This window comes from Rattus norvegicus, chromosome 3 (assembly GCF_036323735.1).
Source record: "Rattus norvegicus strain BN/NHsdMcwi chromosome 3, GRCr8, whole genome shotgun sequence".
NCBI lineage: Eukaryota > Metazoa > Chordata > Mammalia > Rodentia > Muridae > Rattus > Rattus norvegicus.
In genome coordinates, this window is record NC_086021.1 from 6,832,751 (window position 1) to 6,852,118 (window position 19,368).

Sequence of the window (19,368 nt, forward strand, 5' to 3'; positions counted from 1 at the left end):
GGAATCTCGCTGGTCAGCAACTTTCAGGAAGACATCCCACATCTGGGACTGTGATTTTTGCTTAATTTTGGTTTTCTATTGCTCTGATGAATACACTCACCAAAGCCAGCTTTGGAAGGGAAAACTTTATTTCATCTTATCTCTTCCAGCCCATCATCAAGGAAAACCAAGACAGGATTGTAAAACAGGAACTACAGAGACTGCTCACTGGCTTGCTTCTAAGCTCACATTCAACTACCTTTACAGAGTCCAGACCCACCCGCATAGGGCGGTGCTGCCCACAGTAGACCAGGCTCTCCTACATCAGTGAACAGTCAAGGAAATGCCACCTGGACATAGTCAAGGCCAATCTGATGGAGGAAGCTCCGCGATAGAGGTTCTTTCCTCCTAGACTAGCCATCACAAGAAATCAATGAAAATAAAAAAAGAAAAGAAATCAATAGCTTCAGGGGGAGCATGGCTTATCCATGGAGGGTGCCTCTACTGAACTCAACAGTTGATCTTGTAGATATATTCTGTAACCTGTTTTATAACCCCTCTCACCAAACCACGTTCTAACCTAATCACCTAAAGGGAGATGGAGTGGAAAGTAAGTTTTAAAAAAAATAATTGGATCAGAAAGAAATGCTTCTTGGAAATAAAGCAAAAAAGGAAGCATTTCTGCATCCTAGATGCTTTCCTCGCATCATCCTTGCAAAAATAATGAAACTGTTACGTTCCAAGAACAATAATATCCTATGTTACAAATCATATAAATAATACTGCTTATCATTCATAAAACACATTGACACTAATTGTTTTGATGTGTTTTTCTAACTCACTCCTAATGTAGATCTGATGAACTGGAATTGTTCGCCTGCTCACTTATACATGAGGGAAGTGAGGTTTAAATGTCGAGCCAATTTCCCAATACTCTAAGCTAATAAATGGCAGAGTAAGACAGCTGCACTTTCTCTGACTTCATGGCGTGTCCTCGTGAGAAATGCAAGTCAGGGAACCTTGGCAGGGAATTCCAAGGATCAGTACATGGCAGCTGAAAGTTGTCTTGGATGCAAGACTGGGAGTGAGACTCAAGTCAGCCGAGCCCCAGCTCAGGATTCCTGAAACAGAATACCAGAATATGTTACAGAGCGAGGAGACTAAACTAAACATCTGGGAGTCCTCAGCAGATTGTACAGATCCAGGGCTGAGGGTTCATAAGTATGTTGGTCTTTGTGGGGGTGGAAAGGAACACTTATTTAGATCCCCACCTCCTACTATGTGCTACTACAGTGGATGCAATGCCTTAAGTCCAAGGTTTTTTTTTTTTTGTTTTGTTTTGTTCCTGTGTATGTGTGTCTGTATCTGTGTGTGTGTGTGTGTGTGTCTGTGTGTGTGTGTGTGTGTGTGTGTACATACGTGCACGTGCAGTGTATAATGTAGGGACTAATCCATTTCTCTTCTACCTTATTCATTGAAGCTGCATTTCTCAGTCAAACCCAGAGTTCACCAATATGACTAGTCTTGACAGCTATCTTGCCCTGGGGATCTGCCCTATCTCTACCTCCCTGGAATGGGATTCTATGTGGGACACAAAGCCTGCCCATCATTTACCTGAGACCTGTGGGCCATCTCCTCACCTGCTAAGGTTCAAGTCTTAGTGTTGGACCCATCTCCTTTACTTTTGTTTTCTTATTCTTTTTTTTTTTGTCTTGATCATAATATCAGAACCAGGTTAAGGTATGACTGGCTCACTCAAACAATCACTCAAATCCCGCCACACAAATGTGTTCTAATAAGGAGGAGTACCCTGCTGACTCTCTGTTCTGTAAAGTCTGACCTTAACAGATGAGTTAAAGGATGGGATTATCCTAGTGGGTGATTGTGAATGCTGTTGTTGATGTTGAGGGAGGCTGGCAAATGAGGGGACACAACTGAGTCACTTATAATAACAGATACAAAGCTGAGTGTGGTAGTGCATTCCTATATTCTCAATACTCGCGAAGATCACAAGCTCAAATCCAGCCGGGCTACATAGTAATTCCAAAGACAGCCTGGGCTACATCGTAAATCAAGGCCAGCCTGGGCTACATAGTAAGTCCAAAGACAGCCTGGGCTACATATTAAGTCCAAGGCCATCCTGGGCTACATAGAAAGTCCAAGTTCAGCTTGGCCTACTTACATGACTTCTCCAAAGAACAACAGGTTGTATTTTTTTTCCTTTTTCGTTTCTGTCTCTCCTATTTCCTCTACACTGATACCAGTGCTGTAATTTGGGGGTGTGGGCAAGAAGTTTCATCATGTCTGATGGTCCAGGATCTCCCAAGCAGCACGGCAGACCAAACAGTGCAGCAAACAAGTCTGTTTCGATTTTTGCAGAAAAATATGACACATGGGAAGTGCTGTCTGAAAAATTGTCTCTAAGATGGGACAACGCCTCGGGAGACTGGGCTTGGATCTTGTGCTAGTTTCCTCGTGAGAAAAACAATGATGTTCTCAACCAGAGTCTGTGTTGGGAATACAACACTGTGCTTCCATTTCAACACTGCACAATCTCCATATGGCAACCCTGGAAATCTTGTCTGATACTAAACAGATTATAGGAGAGACAAGTTGAGGATAAACACTGTCATTAAAAAGAGTTTAAACGATGAATAATTTTTTTTTAAATTTTTGTCTGCGGTACCAGGTTCAGTGTTCTGCATAAACTCTAAAACATGGCAATTTCTTTTTTTTTTTTTTAAATCGCCAAACAGAATGGATCTTATATTTTTCTATCTAGGTCTAATCGAGACGTAAAAATAAAATTCTTTGCTTTAAAAAAAACTGATTGTGTTTTATTGGCTTTTTTTTTTTGTTAATTTCTTATTTTTAGTGTTTAGTGTTTTGGGCTTCATTTTAACAATTATTTTTTCATTGAATTAATTATTTTCTTACTTTCTAGTGTAGATAAAAAATTAGGTTGCTGGTCTTTGTTTCTAATCTAAGAATTAGTGTTGTAAATAAAGTTTCCTCTTAGCACCTCCATAGTTATGTCTCACACATTTTGATAGTATGTTTCCTATCTTCTTCTTTTTTTCTTACTGTTACATAGTTTCATTATTTCTTGACATCTGTATTACTTGTGAATGTGTGATTTAATGTTTCTGGACTGGGAGACACCTGTTGTCTCTCACTGAAGACGTCTATTTTAGTTTTGTTGTATTAGCAGAACAGATCCCGAGGGGCTGGATATGCAGCTCAGTGGACAGAGTGCTCACTTGGCTCTCACACAGCTCTGGGCTACACCTACAGTACCTCATCAGCCTGGTGTGGTGGTCCATCCCCATAGTCCCAGTACCAGGAGGAGAACCAGGAGTTCAATATCATCCTTGGGTGCATAGTGTGTTTGAGGCCAGCCTGGGCTACATGAAACCTGTATACAGAAACATGTCCCACAAGACATCCTTTCTTAGGCATTTGCCACAATTTGTTCTGTGGTTTCTGAGTGTCTGAAAAGTCCAGGGTACTTGAAGGAAAAGATCATCCTGCTGCTAATAGGGACTGTCAGTCAGAGACATTGGCTGGTGAAGCCATCTCATCCCAGCTGGTTTTCTGTTGCTGATGGGCTGATCCAGGTCCACAGCTTTTCTTTTAATCACCCTCCTTCCTTTTTAACTGTACCCATTCTTGCTTCCTGCTGAGGCTGTGATGGAGTTAGTGACACAAAGAATTGGGGTCTCCTTCCTGCCCACTGATTCTCTCAACAATAAGTTCTTTCTCTGTAGAAATAGTTTTTCTGTTGCCTACATTATCAGAAATAAATAGAACACTCTTTTCTGTTCTATTTTGACACTGGGTTTCATTATGTAGGTAGGGCTGGCCTGAAACTCACTGTATAAACCAGGTAGGTCTTGAACTCACAGAGATCAGCTTGCTTCTGAGTGCTGGGATTAAAGGGGCATACCTGGGTCCTTCTTTTTTTAAATTTTTTTTAAATTTATCCCTTTGGGGTGTGTGTGTGTGTGTGTTTGTGTGTGTTTGTGTGTGTGCATGTGTGTGTGTTTATGTGAGTGGGTATGTGTGTGTTTGTGTGTGTTTGTGTGTGTGTGTATGTGAGTGTGTGTGTGTGTGTGATTGCGTGTGTATGTATGTGTGTATGTGAGTAGGTGTGTGTGTGTTTGTGTGTTTTTGTGTGTGTATGTGTGTGTGTATGTTAGTGTGTGTGTTTGTGTGTGTTTCTGTGTGTATGTGTGTGTGTATGAGAGTGGGTGTGTGTGGGTGTGTTTGTGTTTGTGTGTGTGTGTGTGTGTGTGTTTTGACCAAAGAGTCCGTCAGATCCTCTGCACCCTGATCCTCTGCAAGAGCAACCAGTGTTCCTAAGCAGTGAGCCGTCTTCCCAGCCCCTTCTGCCTGCTCTAAACTCCACTTCATTGTTCATCTTGCCCAGACATGCCTTTAATTCCTACTCTTAGTGTTTGTTTTAATTCAGTGATTCCTATTCGATTTTCTCTTGTTTCTTCTATTACATCACCAAGATGACGTGTATCCTTTTGTTTTGGAAGTTTCTCATTGACAACGCTTGAATCCTGGCTTTAAAATCCTTGCTGATGATTCTGACATGGGTTTTCTCTTGGTGCCACCACCAGGGAACTGTTTTTTCTCCTCTGCTTTTCATTTAGGGGGATGGTCATGGTGTGACGTGATTTCCATTTTGACATCATTTGTCTAAGATGTCAGCAGTCCTGACACTGTGGGTGCAGTGGCTGTCTATCCTTCATAACCTTATGGTGGTGTTTTGGTTTTTCTGGATTTGCCTGATTGAATAAAAGGGATTATACCTCCAGTCCACACCGACAGGCATATCTTAGAGGAATCAGGAAGAGAGGTTCTCGACCTTCCTAACGTAACCTTTTCATACAGCTCCACCAACTGTACAATTATTTCATTGCTACTTCATAACTTTAATTTTGCTATAGTTATGAATTGTAATGTAAATGTCTGATGTACAGGATATATGATATGTGACTCCTGTGCAAGGGCCATGTGAGATCCCAAAGGGATCTCAATCCAAGGGTTAAGGACCACTGATCTGGACTTAGTGGGATGCCCTTACCGACGTAGATGGTTTGCCCAGTGTTGCCGGGGAGAAGACTCCATCTCTGGAAGGCAAAGGATCTTCCATGATCAGGCTTTTTCCTGGGTCTTTCTGGAATAGTGGACACACTCTTGATGGTTACTGATGGATCAACTGACTCCAGGCAGTTTTCTTTTACATCATCGAAGATGAGGATTGTAAAATGGGTTCTGCTAGCCAAAAGCAGTGGCTGAAGCTATCCCTCGCAATCTTTCCCCTTCCCTAATGGCTCCTTCTCCACACAAGGCCTACAGTAGATGTCTGAGTCCCTCCCAAGCTGCACCTTTCCAATCTACACTCTTCCTATGTGCTGTTTCTTTCACGAAGAGCACACACGCTAACCCTGAACCCATGTTGTCTTCAGTCAGCACTAAAAACCTATTACTCTCTGCCAGTTTCGTTTTCCCATATGACACGGTTGCTCAAAATTCTGAGTCATATTCACGCATGTATGGACAAACAGAATGTCACCGATTGGCTAGTCTATAATGATGGAGATTCTGTATGATTCTGATTCAGAAGCCTGTAAATCAGAGATGAAGAGACCATCGGCAGAGGAAGAAGTTCTTGTGAGATGTTGTCACCACAGAAGGGATCCAATGGGCTAGGAATACAAGACAGGGAGCCAAACTCCCTTTCATAATTGAACCTTTTTCCACAATAGCATCATTAATGGATCTTTATTTGTAGGTCGCATCCCTCTTGACCTAATCAATTCTTCACAACTACATTCCCACTGGGGATTCATCTTCAGAAAATTACTTCTGGGAGAACACATTCAAACCAGAATTGAGGGTGAATATTTGGAAATCTATAGTGGGGGTGGGCATTATTCTTCCCACGTCCTGTACAATTAAGATCTCTAACTACCTCCTTTCCCACGGTAGCCTCACTGAATGACGTGAATTCCGGGTGATTGATGAGGTAGAGACACCAAATCTCACTACCATATCCTGTCACCAGTATCAAGCTCGAAACAACAAGAGCCACCTGTGGGAAAATAAATATGAATAAACTTTATGATATCTCTAAACTATAAACCCCCAATTTAATCAATACATTGTTTAAACTCAGTTCTCTTATATCGATGTGCTTTAAATGTACAAGTCTCTGGGCTTGCTGGTGACTCCTTGTACAGGTTTATACTGTCCATTAGCCATCTTCATCCTCACAACTCACCTCCATTTTTACCTACACACACTCACACACACACACACACACACACACACACACACACACACACACTCCTGCTCCCCGTCCTCTTCCTAAATGCCCCCTTTCACATAATATCCCTTATTAAAATCTAAATTTCACAATCGTCTGTTTGAGTCTGGCTTGTTTCACTTAACATATTGTGTTTTACACTCCCATCGGTTTTTCTGAGAACAAAACCCTTTGCTCTTACACATAGATGAGAATCACATCAATGTATATCACATTTTTTAAGCCATTCATCCAGTGATCAACAGCTAAGGGTATTCCAATGGCTTGTCTATTGCACACAGTGTGGCAATCAGAATGGATGTGCAGGGTCCTGGGTAGTTTTTATTATCAGTTTGACTCAACCTGGGAAGAAGGAGCCTCAGCTGAAGAACTGCCTCCATCAGATTGTCCTATGGCCACATTTGTAAGGATTTTTTTTTGATGGTTGATGTGGAAGGGTCTAGCCCACTATGGGGAGAGTCATCCCCTATGAAGGTGGCCCTGGGTTGTATGAGAAGGAGAGAAAGCTGAGTAGGTCATGGATAGCAATCCAGTACCCAGCATTTCTAAGTTGTCTCTGCTTCCTTTCCTGCCTCCAGAGTCCTGCCTGAATTCCTGCCCCAACGTCGCTCAGTAACAGACTAGTACCTAGAAGATAGAGTGAGACAAACTCTTTCCTCCTCAAGTTGACGGCTATGACGTGACTGTTCTTCTTGTTGCCTACTTGTTTTTCCCTTTTTTGAAAGTTGTCTCTGTTTATTGTTCTTAGAAAGATGATATTACATGTTTCCTCATGGGCTCTCTGTCTCTCACAGTGTCTCTCTCTGTCTCTGTCTCTCACTGTATTTGTGTGTTTGAGTGTGTATATGTGTATGTTTTTGTGTGTGTTTGGGTGTGCATGTGTGTGTGTTTGTGTGTGTATGTATTTGTGTGTTTGGGTGTTTGGGTATGTATGAGTGTTTCTGTGTGTATGTGTGTATGTGTGAGTGTGCGTGGGCGTGTGTGTGTGTGTGTGTGTGTGTGTGTGTGTGTGTGTGTGTGTGTGCGCTTTCCAGGCTTAAGAAAATGCCCAAGGCTGTAAATCTCAGCAGGGGCCTAGAGAAGGAAGATGAAGGGGAGAAAAGGGGGGAAAAATCATGTCATGTGAGTTAACCCCACATTGAGGTCAGCCACATAGTGGACAACAGTCACATAATGGCAGAGGAGTCATAAGAGCAGAGAGAGAGGAAAACTCAAAGTGTGAAGGAAAATGTGCTTAAAACTAGGATAGAAGGGAGAAAAAGAAGACGGTGCACTTAGAAAAGTGGACAGATTTTAAAAAGCTGCCATAAGTTGTTAAGCTCTAAGTACATTTAAAAAAATTATAATGTTAATGTGGAAGGGAATTACTGGGGAGAGGGAAGGGAGGGTCAGAGTGTAGTGGGGACAGGGGAGGGTTCTGAAAAGAATCCTTTTGAAGATCTGAAGAACTATGTGACACAAACTATTAAAGTGCCCTGTAATTTACAGGTAAATTCCACACTTACCTGCATCCAGTATTCTGTCTACCCATATTTCGAAAACAAAATTATGTCATCTATTTCATCCTCTTTTGCTGCATTTGATCTAATAAATTCCTTGACCTGAAGTGCTGGTTAATTTTAAGACATTTAAAATACGACTGGTCGATATCGGGTTTGTCATCAGTTTATCCCGACTTTGGAAGCAGGTCCAGGAGCTAATTTTCCTCGCTCTTTGCAAAGAATCCATAATTCATGATTGCCATTGACTTCAATACAAGGTATTTAATCCTGTCAAATTCCAGCTTTGTTTGAATAAAAATGGACCTCCTCTAATTGTGGGTTTTGATAAAGCTAATTTTGGGGTGCTATCCAGTGGGCTGCCTCGGAGAGAGAGGCTAGCATTATTTCTGATATGGAGAATGACTTAAAGATAACCAAAGGAAAGATAGGAGCTGGGAAAATAACCACCAAGGATGTTGGTGACTCAGAAACCAAAGACTTTTTCAGAAAAAAAAAATGCATGAAAAGAGATTCTTGGTCAGTCTGTGACTCGAGTCATCAGAATATTTGGGTGGGGACTTTATTTTGGGTCTCCAGGAGGCTACAGGAGAAGCTAAAACCTAGATGCTGGACGTTTCTAAGCGTAACTAGGGAAGGAACTGGGCTGAGAGGGCTTCTATGACGTAAGCAGAGCCTGGATGATGTCACAGAGCACTGGGCGGAGGTTGTGCTTCTCTTCCACTTGGGGGCGCTAGACTCCCCTGAAGGTGGGTTCACTATCTTCGCAGCGGGCTGTGAAAGCCAGTTCAGCTCCTGAACCCCACAATTGTTCAACAGGCTTTTGGACACTGACCGGTTTCAGAAGACAGAATCTGGACGACTAGGACATTTTCACTCGGTAAATACGTTTATGAAGATAACTGGGACCCTTGTAGCCCAGAAAGCTAAAAGTTTTCCCTCGTACAGCGAGTAACCGTATGTTCTGATGTCTTCCACGTTTGAGAGCTCGGCGGATGGTCTAGGCTAGTCAGTCTAAGAGTTTATTATCCTTTGCTAACAATATCTAATTCATAATCCTACTAAAATGCCAAAGCACCTCTCTGTGCCTGTGCATTTTAGGAGATAATATTTTTTTTTTATTTGGTATTTTTTTTCAGAGCTGAGGACTGAACCCAGGGCCTTGTGCTTGCTAGGCAACTGCTCTACCACTGAGTTAAATCCCAACCCCAGGAGATATTATTTCTAAATGGCTGTTGCCTACATAAAATCCCTTGATGCAGTCGAAGATGCAACAGCGTCGCAGAATAAACCTGGGGCTGGGTCAGGATGCACAGTACAGAAAGCCAGTGGACTAGTGTGCTGTGTCTCTGGGCAGACACTTGTGGATGTTGCCACATAGTTCATAGTTAGAGGGTAGTAGAGGGGTGTGGCCACCCTTCTGGCTCCTTTCTTATCCTTTCTCTGTTCTGCTTGCTTAAAATGGGGACAGGGATACTTAATCCCACACTGACCTAGCCATTCAAGGAGAGGTTCCTCAGCAGAGGCAAAGTGCCTCGGGCTGAAGAAATGTGTCTGAATATCTTATTCTGAGCTGTTGAGAACCATTTTTTCATTTCCCTTTGAACTTTAGATTTTGATTTTTGAGGCAGGGTTTTTCTGTGGGTAGCTTTGGCTACCCTGGAACTAACTCTGTAGACCAGGCTGGCCTTGATATCACAGGGGTCTGCCTCCCTCTGCCTCTTGAGTGCTGGAATTAAAGGTGTGCTCTACCATTGCACAGCCCTCCTATGAACTTCTGATTACGACAGAATAAGATTCATATGCTCAAACCTGTTTACCATTGCCTTCCTCACCTGCTCCAAAGTTCTCTTAGACAAGAGCCTTGGTCCAGCGCCCTCCCTACCCCACCCACATTGTTTGTGCAGGCACTCACATGACAGAGGCACCAGCATTGTGTCTGGTTTAAGCAGGCGAGCTCTTCAAACCCAGGCCACGGGCATGTATGAAGCCTGAACACAGAACGATAGCCACAAGACAGTGTACCAGGATGCCGTGGCCTACCACACTATGTCTACAGCCATGAAGAAGAGGATGTCTCTGAGGAGGATGAGCACACCATCCACAGAGAAGCGGGGGAGGAGGAGGCCTTCTCCCCAGGCCCTGGGGAACATTGTGGGCTGCAGAATTTCTCACGGATTGAAGGAAAGTGATGAGCCCGTCACCCAGTGGAAGGCCATCATTCTAGATCAACAAATCCCACTCTCTATCTGGTCAAGTATGATGGAATTGATTGTGTCTACGGACTGGAATGTCACAGTGATGAGAGGACTTTAAAGCTTAAGGTCTTGACTCACAAAGTAGTGTTTCCTCAAGTGAAAGACGCACATCTCGCAAGAGCCATTGTTGGCCGAGCGGTGGAGCATAAATTTGAGGGCAAACATGTCTCTAAGGAGAACTGGAGCGTGGTGGTCCAAGCCCAGGTGCCGATCATGAAGGACTGGTTTTACATCACCTACGAGAAAGATCCAGTCCTATACATCTACCAGCTCCTGGATGATTATGCAGAAGGTAACCTCTGTATCATTCCAGAGACTCCTTCAGCAGAGGTGAAGTCAGACGTTGACAGCGACATCTTAACAGGTCAATGTGTGCAGTTCACCAGAAGTGACCGGTCCAAAAAGATTGGCAAAGTCATTTACCAAGTTCAAGCCAAGCCTTCTGTGTAGTTCACCAAGTTTGATGGCGACGTCCACATCTACGTCTATAATCTGGTGGAAAAGATCCATTAAGGTGAAATGCACAAAGTGAGGGGGACATAGATGGGAAACTTATAGGATTGGGGGGAAAATGTTTGTTTTTCTGTGTTTCAGATAACCAAGGGCCTTTGACAACCCCAGTATCTTTTCCAGTGGAAATTGTTTTGCTCTAAAAATTAAAATGTGCGATGTGACGGGTTGTGTGTGAACACTTTGGTGGAGGAGATGGACTGTGGTGGATGGAACATGGAGAGGAAGCCGGAAAGGTCAAGGCTGTGAACAGTAAGTCTGATGTCACGTAGGCTAAAACAAACAGAACTGAACTGGTCTGATATTTAGGAAGAGAAAAGAACTGGAGATGAGGCTTAGAGGAGCAGGGATGGCACGGGGGAAAAAAGATGGTTGTTTAAGAAGGAGAGGAGAAGGGCCAGACATAGATAGACTCTCTGAGGTGAAGTTTGAGGGAGAAAAGACAGTTGGGGAAAGAGGGGCAGGGAACAGGGAGGTGATCTTGGAACTCAAGGGGAATCCCAATAAACTGATCCAAGCAGACTGAGAATCAGAGAAGGTCAGGGATTGTTTGACTAACGAAACCTAATGAAACCTGTTTCTCATCTGTAGATGTATTATTTTTAATTATGTTGGTGGGGGCAGGGCATGAATACAGGAGACCACAGAGACAAGAATAGTCAGGTCCCCTGGAGCTGGAATTAAAGGTGATTGGGAGCCATTGGACATGAGCTCAAAGAACAAATCCAAGTCCTCTTTCAAAGCAGACGAGATCTTGATCCATTGGTCATCTCTCCAGTCCCATAAGTCATCTTTTTAAATACATCCAACCTTTACATGCAGAGAAGAGACCAGGATGAGGGTAAGAAAGATTAAATTGATGGGGATGTGGAAGAAAGACTAAAGAACACATGAGGAAGTAGAGGACACTGAGGGACGAAGGAATTCCAAATGGAGTTCTCAAAAAGTGAAGCAGGAGACCAGGAAGAACAGAAAGGGTCTAGAATGAGTTGAACTTGGGCCACATCAATATTGGTCTCTTTGGTTCCTTAAAGAATAGCCAACCATCACTACAGAAGTTGGATGTGAGGTGGAGGCTTCCCCAGAGGACATTTTGACGAGGATAACACAAGAGTAGTGAATGCCAAACCAAGTTTTATCTATCGATTCCTGAAAGTATCATAAAGCCCATTATTTTGTATTATCAAAAAAGTAATTTAAAAGCAAAGATGAGGAGGCTGTGAGCTTCTGTCAGGTGTTACGTGGATCCTGTGTTTAGCTTCCCTGAGCACGTTAGACTCTGTTGCATCCTGTAATATTTTTGAGGTCTCTTCTCAATGCCCCTAGATGACCACTTAGAGCTCCTCCACTGGCTTGTCTTCCCTGGCTCTCCTTCGACTGGATGGCTTCCTACACCTGTGGGCCCTGTTACCCTATCTAGCCCCAGGAAGTTCCCGTCTTTTACTCACATGTATGCTTATCCTCAGAAAACTCTTGATGGTGCCTCCAATGCAGAGGTGCTGAGCTCTTTCCTATGCCATTTGCCGAGACTTTAAAATGCTTTGTGGTTCCTGACCATGTGGCTCTCTCCTCCTGAGAAGCCCCTGTGCACCCCATGGGGTCTCCCTGAGCCACATCTACGCTCCAAGAGTTTCTTTGGAGACAACCATATCTTGGACTCATTCATTGCTGTTTCTTCTCTCAAGAATAAGTTTCTCACTGCAGGACTTGAAAATACTTTCTATAGTTGATTAATTCTGCTATTTGTGGGGTTTTATACTGGCAGGTTGTCTGACGGTTTTATTGCTCCGAAAAGACACAATGACCAAGGCAACTTGTAAGGGACAACATTTTTTTTGGGGTTCTTTTTTTTCGGAGCTGGGGACTGAACCCAGGGCCTTGCCCTTCCTAGGCAAGTGCTCTCCCACTGAGCTAAATCCCCAACCCCAAGGGACAACATTTAATTAGGACAGGATTTCAGATTCAGAAGTTCAGTCTATTTTCATCAAGGCAGGAATCATGGAAGCGTCTAGGCAGACATGGTGTTGGAGAAGAAGCATATCACCCCCACAGTGATATGCTGTCTCTAACAAGGCCACACCTACTCCCACAAGGCCACGCCTCCTACTTGTGCCACACTTCCCATGGGACAATCACATTCTAACCACTGCCCTGATTTTATGCCAAGCTAGAGTCATCAGAGAAGAGGGCGCCTCAGTTGATAACATGCGTCCATAAGATCCAGCTGTAGGGCATTTTCTTAGTGATTGGTGGGGGAGGGCCCAGCCCACTGTGAGCGGCACCATTCCTAGGCTGGTGGTCCTGGGTTCTATAAGAAAGCAAGCTAAGCAAGACATGAGGAGCAAGACGGTAAGCAGTGCCCCTCCATAGCCTCTGCCTCAGTTCCTGCCTCCAGGATCCTGTCCTGTTTGAGTTGCTGTCCCAACTTCCTTAGCTGATGAGCAGCAATGTAGAAGTGTAAGCTGAATAAACCTTTTCCTCCCTAACTTGCTCTTTGGTCACCGTGTTTCCTTACAAGAATGAGAACCCTAAGTAATACAATTTCTTATAGAAAGAGTGAGTCTAGTAGAGCCCCAGACGCTTACCTCATAACCACAAATAGAGACGTATAGACACTTTGTTTTAATTTAAAGGTAAGACTTGCTCATGTACTGACCTGTGACGTTCTAGTTTGCTTCCTTCTCTCCGTGATGAATGCCGTGATCAAAACTAACTTGGAGAGGAAAGGGTTATTTGCCTTACAGGTTACAGACCACCACTGAGGGAAACCAGAACGGGAGCTTGAAGTGGTAACAAGGAGCTCTGCTTGTTGGCCTGCTCCCTGTCTCAGTCATTGTTCTGTTGCTGTGAAGAGACACCATGGTCAAGGAACAACTATAATGAAAGCATGTAATTGGAGGCTCCCTTACAGTTTCAGACGTCTGGTCCATCATCATGGCAGGGAGCATAACACGGGAGCAATAGAGAGCTACTGCTCTGTAAGCAGAGAGAGAGAGAGAGAGAGAGAGAGAGAGAGAGACAGAGACAGAGACAGAGACAGAGAGACAGAGAGAAAGGGAGGGAGGGAGAGAGAGAGGGAGGGAGAGAGAGAGAGGGAGGGAGGGAGAGAGAGGGGTGAGGGAGGGAGGGAGTGAGAGGGAGAGAGAGAGAGAGAGAGAGAGAGAGAGAGAGAGAGAGAGAGAGAGAAACTCTGGGAAGCATGGGGCTCTTGAAAACTCAAACCCCCCTTTGTCGACACCCCCACTTCCTCCAGTGAGGCCACAACTCTTAATCCTTCTAATCCTGGAAAATACTGTCACTTCCTGTTAACTAAATATTCAAATATATGACTGTAGGAGCCTTTCTTATTCAAACCGCCACTTTCCCCATGGCTTGCTCCATTACTATTTCTTACAGCCTAAAAGGCTATTCTTTTTACACATGACTACGGATGAACTTGCCCACAATGGTGGGCCCTCCCACAAGAATCATTAATCAAGAAAATGTTCCATAGACTTACCCAAAAACTAATCTAATGGAGGCAGTTCTTGAATTGTTCTCTCTTTTCAGTTGGCTCCAGATTGTCAAATTGGGGGAAAAAAAGAGAAAGAGAGACCCAGCACCGTAATGTTTCCCTTACTCCATGTTACATACTCACCACCAGCCACTGTCTTCTCTCAGTGTATAGACCCACTTCCCTGTATGGCAGAATTGAAGAGTAACTACTGTCACCAACATGAACACTCGAGGATATATGACAAGAAATGAATACATTCTACAGCTCCCAACGCCAAGCAAAAGCATTTTAGTGTGTGCTGCACTTACTGGGAGACTGTCAGTCACTGGCTATTTAATGGGTCACAGTAGACCACAAAAGCAAAAAGTCACAAACTACATATCATCTCCTCTCAGCAGGAGACATAGCCCTTTCTCAAAACCCATGAAATTATCTGTAGGCTTAGATTTTTTCAAAACCTACTTTATTTATGGTTCTTAAACACTTCAACCACCCTTCTAGCCCAATAATAGAGGTAGCAGAGAGAGAAAGTTAACAGGAAAAGGGAGAGAGTTGTGGACCTATTTAGAAGTAATTCTTTGGGGTAACTCCAATCTTCATGGTGCAGTATGGTCCAATAGCAAACGCAAAGCACGAATCAGTAGCAGTGCCTTGACCTGTCAGAGACCACAAGGCTCTAACCAACAAGAAGCAGCAGAAGCAGCGAGAGGCTGCCCGAATAGCACAGGCTCTTTTGTGCATTTCTCACTATGGAACGAAGACCAGCAAAGACCATCGAAGTATTGCAAGGTGTAGCAATGTAAAAATGTCCTCTCCCTCTCTGTGGGATTACATTTATATTCTCCATAAACATTCTGTCCCCCTTCAAGCGTGTGCTCCAGCTAAATATCTTATGCCTTCTCATGTGTCTGCTTCAGCAAAACATCCTCTCCTAACATAGCTTCCAGAAAAACATCCTGTGACATAAGTGAGTTTCCAAAGAAACCAAAATTTTTCCACTTCATCTAGCCTCATCTCACACTCGGCCGTGACGTCACAAAACGTATAATGGCAGCCTTGCAAGGGTCCTAGGCCTCAGCCTCATCAGCCACTGGAGCTTCTGCAATTGCACTCCATGAGACTCAGCCGCTATCGTGAGCACAACCTTCAGTTATCCCCGTAAACACTGTGCTCTCTCCATCTTTGCTCTCAGCCAATAGCTGTCCAACTTCTAGCCAACTCAGCTTTGACCAGAAAAACCCTCATCAAGAAAGCCAATGAATTTGACTTGATTTTTTTTTTCCCTGACGGAACGGAGTGTTCTCCCTGCCTGCTTACCCTGGTGTCTGACTCATCTGTCATAAAACCCACTACTATTAAGATCAAAGTCACAGGAACTATTACAAATAGCAAATCACATGACAAGCATCACAGTTGGCCAAGCATTTTCTGCAGCCTTATTAAAGTATAATTTACATACTTAAAAAATCCATTTATTTTAATTGTGTAATTTAATGATTTTACAGCAAAATTTATAACTTCCTTCCCTTTTTTAATACTCATTTCCCACTAGTTCATACGATATCAAAGTCTATTAAAAACACAGAAGTGAAGTCAGGAGAAGGACCAGAGTGGGAAGCAGGAGGTTCTTGATTTGCTAAGACGACAGATACATTGGCAGAATCTTCTGGATAAAACCACTTGGGAAACATTGGGTCTTCTCTTAGCGTGCAGCTTCCAGAAAAAGAGTTTAAAGGATTGAGTCTTGGGTCCTCCTACATCAAATCCGGACCTGACCTGGTATGGTCACCATCACTTTTGGCCACTTTCATGTTAATCCATTCATTACTCTTACACGTTGCCTAGCAACTCACATAGTAAACAAACTTATTTTGGTTCATGGTTTCATAGGTTTTGGTCCATGGTCACATGACCATGAAAGGGGCACGGTAGAGCTCAACTGCTAACCTCACTGGCATCCAAGAAGCATCAACACAGGAAGAGACCAAGGACAAAAAAACACCCTCCAAGACATGCCCCAAATGACCAAGTCCCTTAATTTCCTATCTCCTCATTTCCCGCCACCTTCATACACATCCATCAACAGATGAACTCATTGATTACAACCCACTGGATCCAATCGATATTCATAGTCCCACCTTTGAACATTGTACTGGGACAATGTGTATCTTAAACCCATAGGGCAGGGCCAGAAGGTTGTGTCAGATGTCTAAACGTCACCTCACACTATAAACAGCTGGGTAGGTTTCTCAACATCCCCTATTTCTTTCTGGGACTGAGCTACACCATGTCTGCATTGCAGCATTTTGTCTGGGGTGAGATACCATCAGCAGTCAATTGTAAAGACGCCCCCCACCATGTGTGTGCTTGAATGTAAAATGGGACATCTATAATATAGACACACATGCATATACACAGACTCACAGAGAGTGGCAAAAAGGGATGGAGTTGAGTCTTAGGAACCCTCAAGGAAGAGGGAGTGGAAATACAAGATACAGATGTCAGCGAGAACCAGAACAAAGCAGTGTCTTCTATACACGACAGGACCACTATCCCTCAGCCCTAGTTGATAGGGAGAGTCAGTTTTCTACAAAGATATAGCTGGTGATAAGCTGGCCAGGCTCCAGGGGCTTGCCCAAGGCCCATGAATTTATGGGCAGCATAAATGACTTGGGTGGGTTGTTACAGAGGACAGAAAGGGAGCTTGAAGTTGGGAGGAGGGATTAGGTGGGGATGGATCAGGGAGGAGTTAGGAAGAGACGTGAGAAGTAAATTCTATCAATATATAATGTACAAAGTTCTCAAGGAACTAATAGAAGTGGTTTTTAAAATACCATATCTGTACTGAACACATACAAACCATTTTTCTTGTCATCTCCTAAATAACAGCCTCTCATGATTTCATTTCATTAAGTGCCAAAGTAATGCAGAGATTATTTAAAATGTAGGAGGGTCTGGGGAGATGGAAGTAGGGTAAAGCCAAGTGTGTGGTCACACATGCAAACACGAGTGCTTGGTATGGGAACAGGAGGATGACCGGGGCTTCCTGACAGTGAGCCTCAACTCAGGTTCAGCAGGGGACCCTGTCACAAGGGAATACAGTAGGGAGTGAAGGAGCAGAACACGCTCTACCCTCCCCCAGCCTCTGCACTTACATGTCTCTATGATCACACGCACACATACACACATATAAATATGACTAGAGTATACGAGAGGCTTGCATAGGTTATATGCAAATGCAGTGTCGTTTTATCCAAGGAACCTGAGGACTTTAGATCATTGGGAGTCCTGGGGCCAACTCTCAGAGGACACAATATATCTCCTTATTGTGCAAACGAATCCTTGGTTGAGTGTGTGTCAGTGACTCCACACAGTTCTCCTCCTCTAGGTTCCTGTGTATCACAGAGAATGATCTGGAAATACTGAAACAAATATAAACTAAAGGCTTCGATGGGGTTTCTAGGCTTGCATTAAAATTATATTTATCACGTTTTATTAAATGGAAGGGAAATCTTCAGCTCCCAGCAACAATAGACTCAATCATGTTGGCTTCTGTTTTATCCTATTATGAATAGCAATTAATTGCACATCAATAGCTCCCCATGCTTTGAACTAAATCAGGATGAAGGGATATGTTTCCGTAACCCCTATGTGGATAATCAAGTAGAAAGGGGGGAGGTATGATGCCTTTGGCTTATGGGAGAGTGATGGCTTGATTGGAAACTTGTTATGCAAATAACCCTAAACTCTGAGATATGAAATGTAATGATAAAATATACTACCAAATGCTATGGACACTCATTACCTGATTTCTTTTAAAAGAAAAAAAAAACATACTTTAGGATTTTGAATAAGTGTGACCCTCAGAGGTTCAAATACTTGAATATGTTTGGTTTCCAGTGGGTGGATTATTTAGAAAGGATTGGGAGTTGTGTTTTTGTTAAAAGAGATGTGTGAATGGGAGGTGGGGGCCTTGAGATTTCAAAAGCCCACCAGGCTTCACTCTCTCTCCCTCCCTCCCTCCCTCCCCCTTTACCTCTCCCTCTCTCTCTCTCTCCCTCTCTCTCTCTCTCCCTCTCTCTCTCCCTCCCTCTCTCTCTTTCTCTCTCTCCCTCTCTCCCTCTCTCTCTCCCTCTCCCTCCCTCTCCCTCTCTCCCTCTCCCTCTCTCTCTCTCTCTCTCTCTCTCTCTCTCTCTCTCTCTCTCTTTCTCATCTGGGGAGCAGGATGTGGGCTCTCAGGAACTACTCAGCCAGGCCTGCCTGCCTGCCAGCCTGCTGTCATGGTGTCTACCACGATGGTCCACGGACTCACCCTCTGAAACTGTAAGACCACAATTAAATGTTTCCTTTCATACATTGATTTGGTCACGGTGTCTATTCACAGCAATAGAACAGTGACTAAGGCACACATCTTCCTGTCTATTTTTCTAATACTTCTGTATTTATTTCATTAAAGTTACCTGTTGTCCATTGGACAGTTTTATGAATAAGTTTCAAGTTTAAAGACAAATAGTGACCAATAGGAGTGGCACTACTAGGGGGTTTGGCCTTGTTGGAGTGGGTGTGGTCTAGTTGGAGTATGTGTGTCACTGTGGGCATGGGCTTTAAGACCCTCACCCTAACTAAATGGAAGCCAGTCTTCTAGCAGCCTTCAGAGGAAGATGTAGAGCTCTCAGCTCCTCCTGCACATGCCTGCCTAGATGCTGCCATGTTCCTGCCTTGATGATAATAGACTGAACATATGAACCTACAAGCCAGCCCTAAGTAAATGTCCTTGTCAGACTTGCATTGGTCAAGGTTTCTTTTCATAGCAGTAAAACCCTAAAACATACATACATATATACATATACACATACACCCAAGATTACACACACACACACACACACACACACACACACACACACACACACACACACACACCATTTACAGGGATTTTAGATCTAGCAAGGGCCCCTGCGGTTTCATTGGTCCATCTGATACACGTGTCCATGGAACATGTCTCTCTCTGTTTCTTGATCTAGGAAGTACATCTGCAGACTTGCTTCATTTTTGCTTTATTCTCCTCTTCAGGCTTAGAAATCTCAGCTTACAGAGAGGGGAAGACGGGAACTTGGTTAAATAGCTCTTTTTGTCTGTGGGTAGCTTACATCTCAAGTCACAAAGGGATAATAAATATAACAAGAAATAATATTACACATCCAAACCGTGATGGGAAGTTCATATCCGTTCCCCTTAATGAATGTCAACTTTGGAAATTGGAATCCACAATGAGATGAGACTTTTGAA

The 19,368-nt window shown here is 43.6% G+C and overlaps 1 long non-coding RNA gene across 1 annotated transcript; it reads left to right on the forward strand.

Moving 5' to 3' along the window:
• Window positions 1–8,577: 8,577 nt before the first annotated feature.
• LOC134486236 (uncharacterized) lies at window positions 8,578–10,747 on the forward strand. Its single transcript, XR_010065074.1, has 2 exons — window positions 8,578–8,698; window positions 9,726–10,747. It is a non-coding gene; the product is annotated as an uncharacterized LOC134486236 (long non-coding RNA).
• Window positions 10,748–19,368: the final 8,621 nt, after the last annotated feature.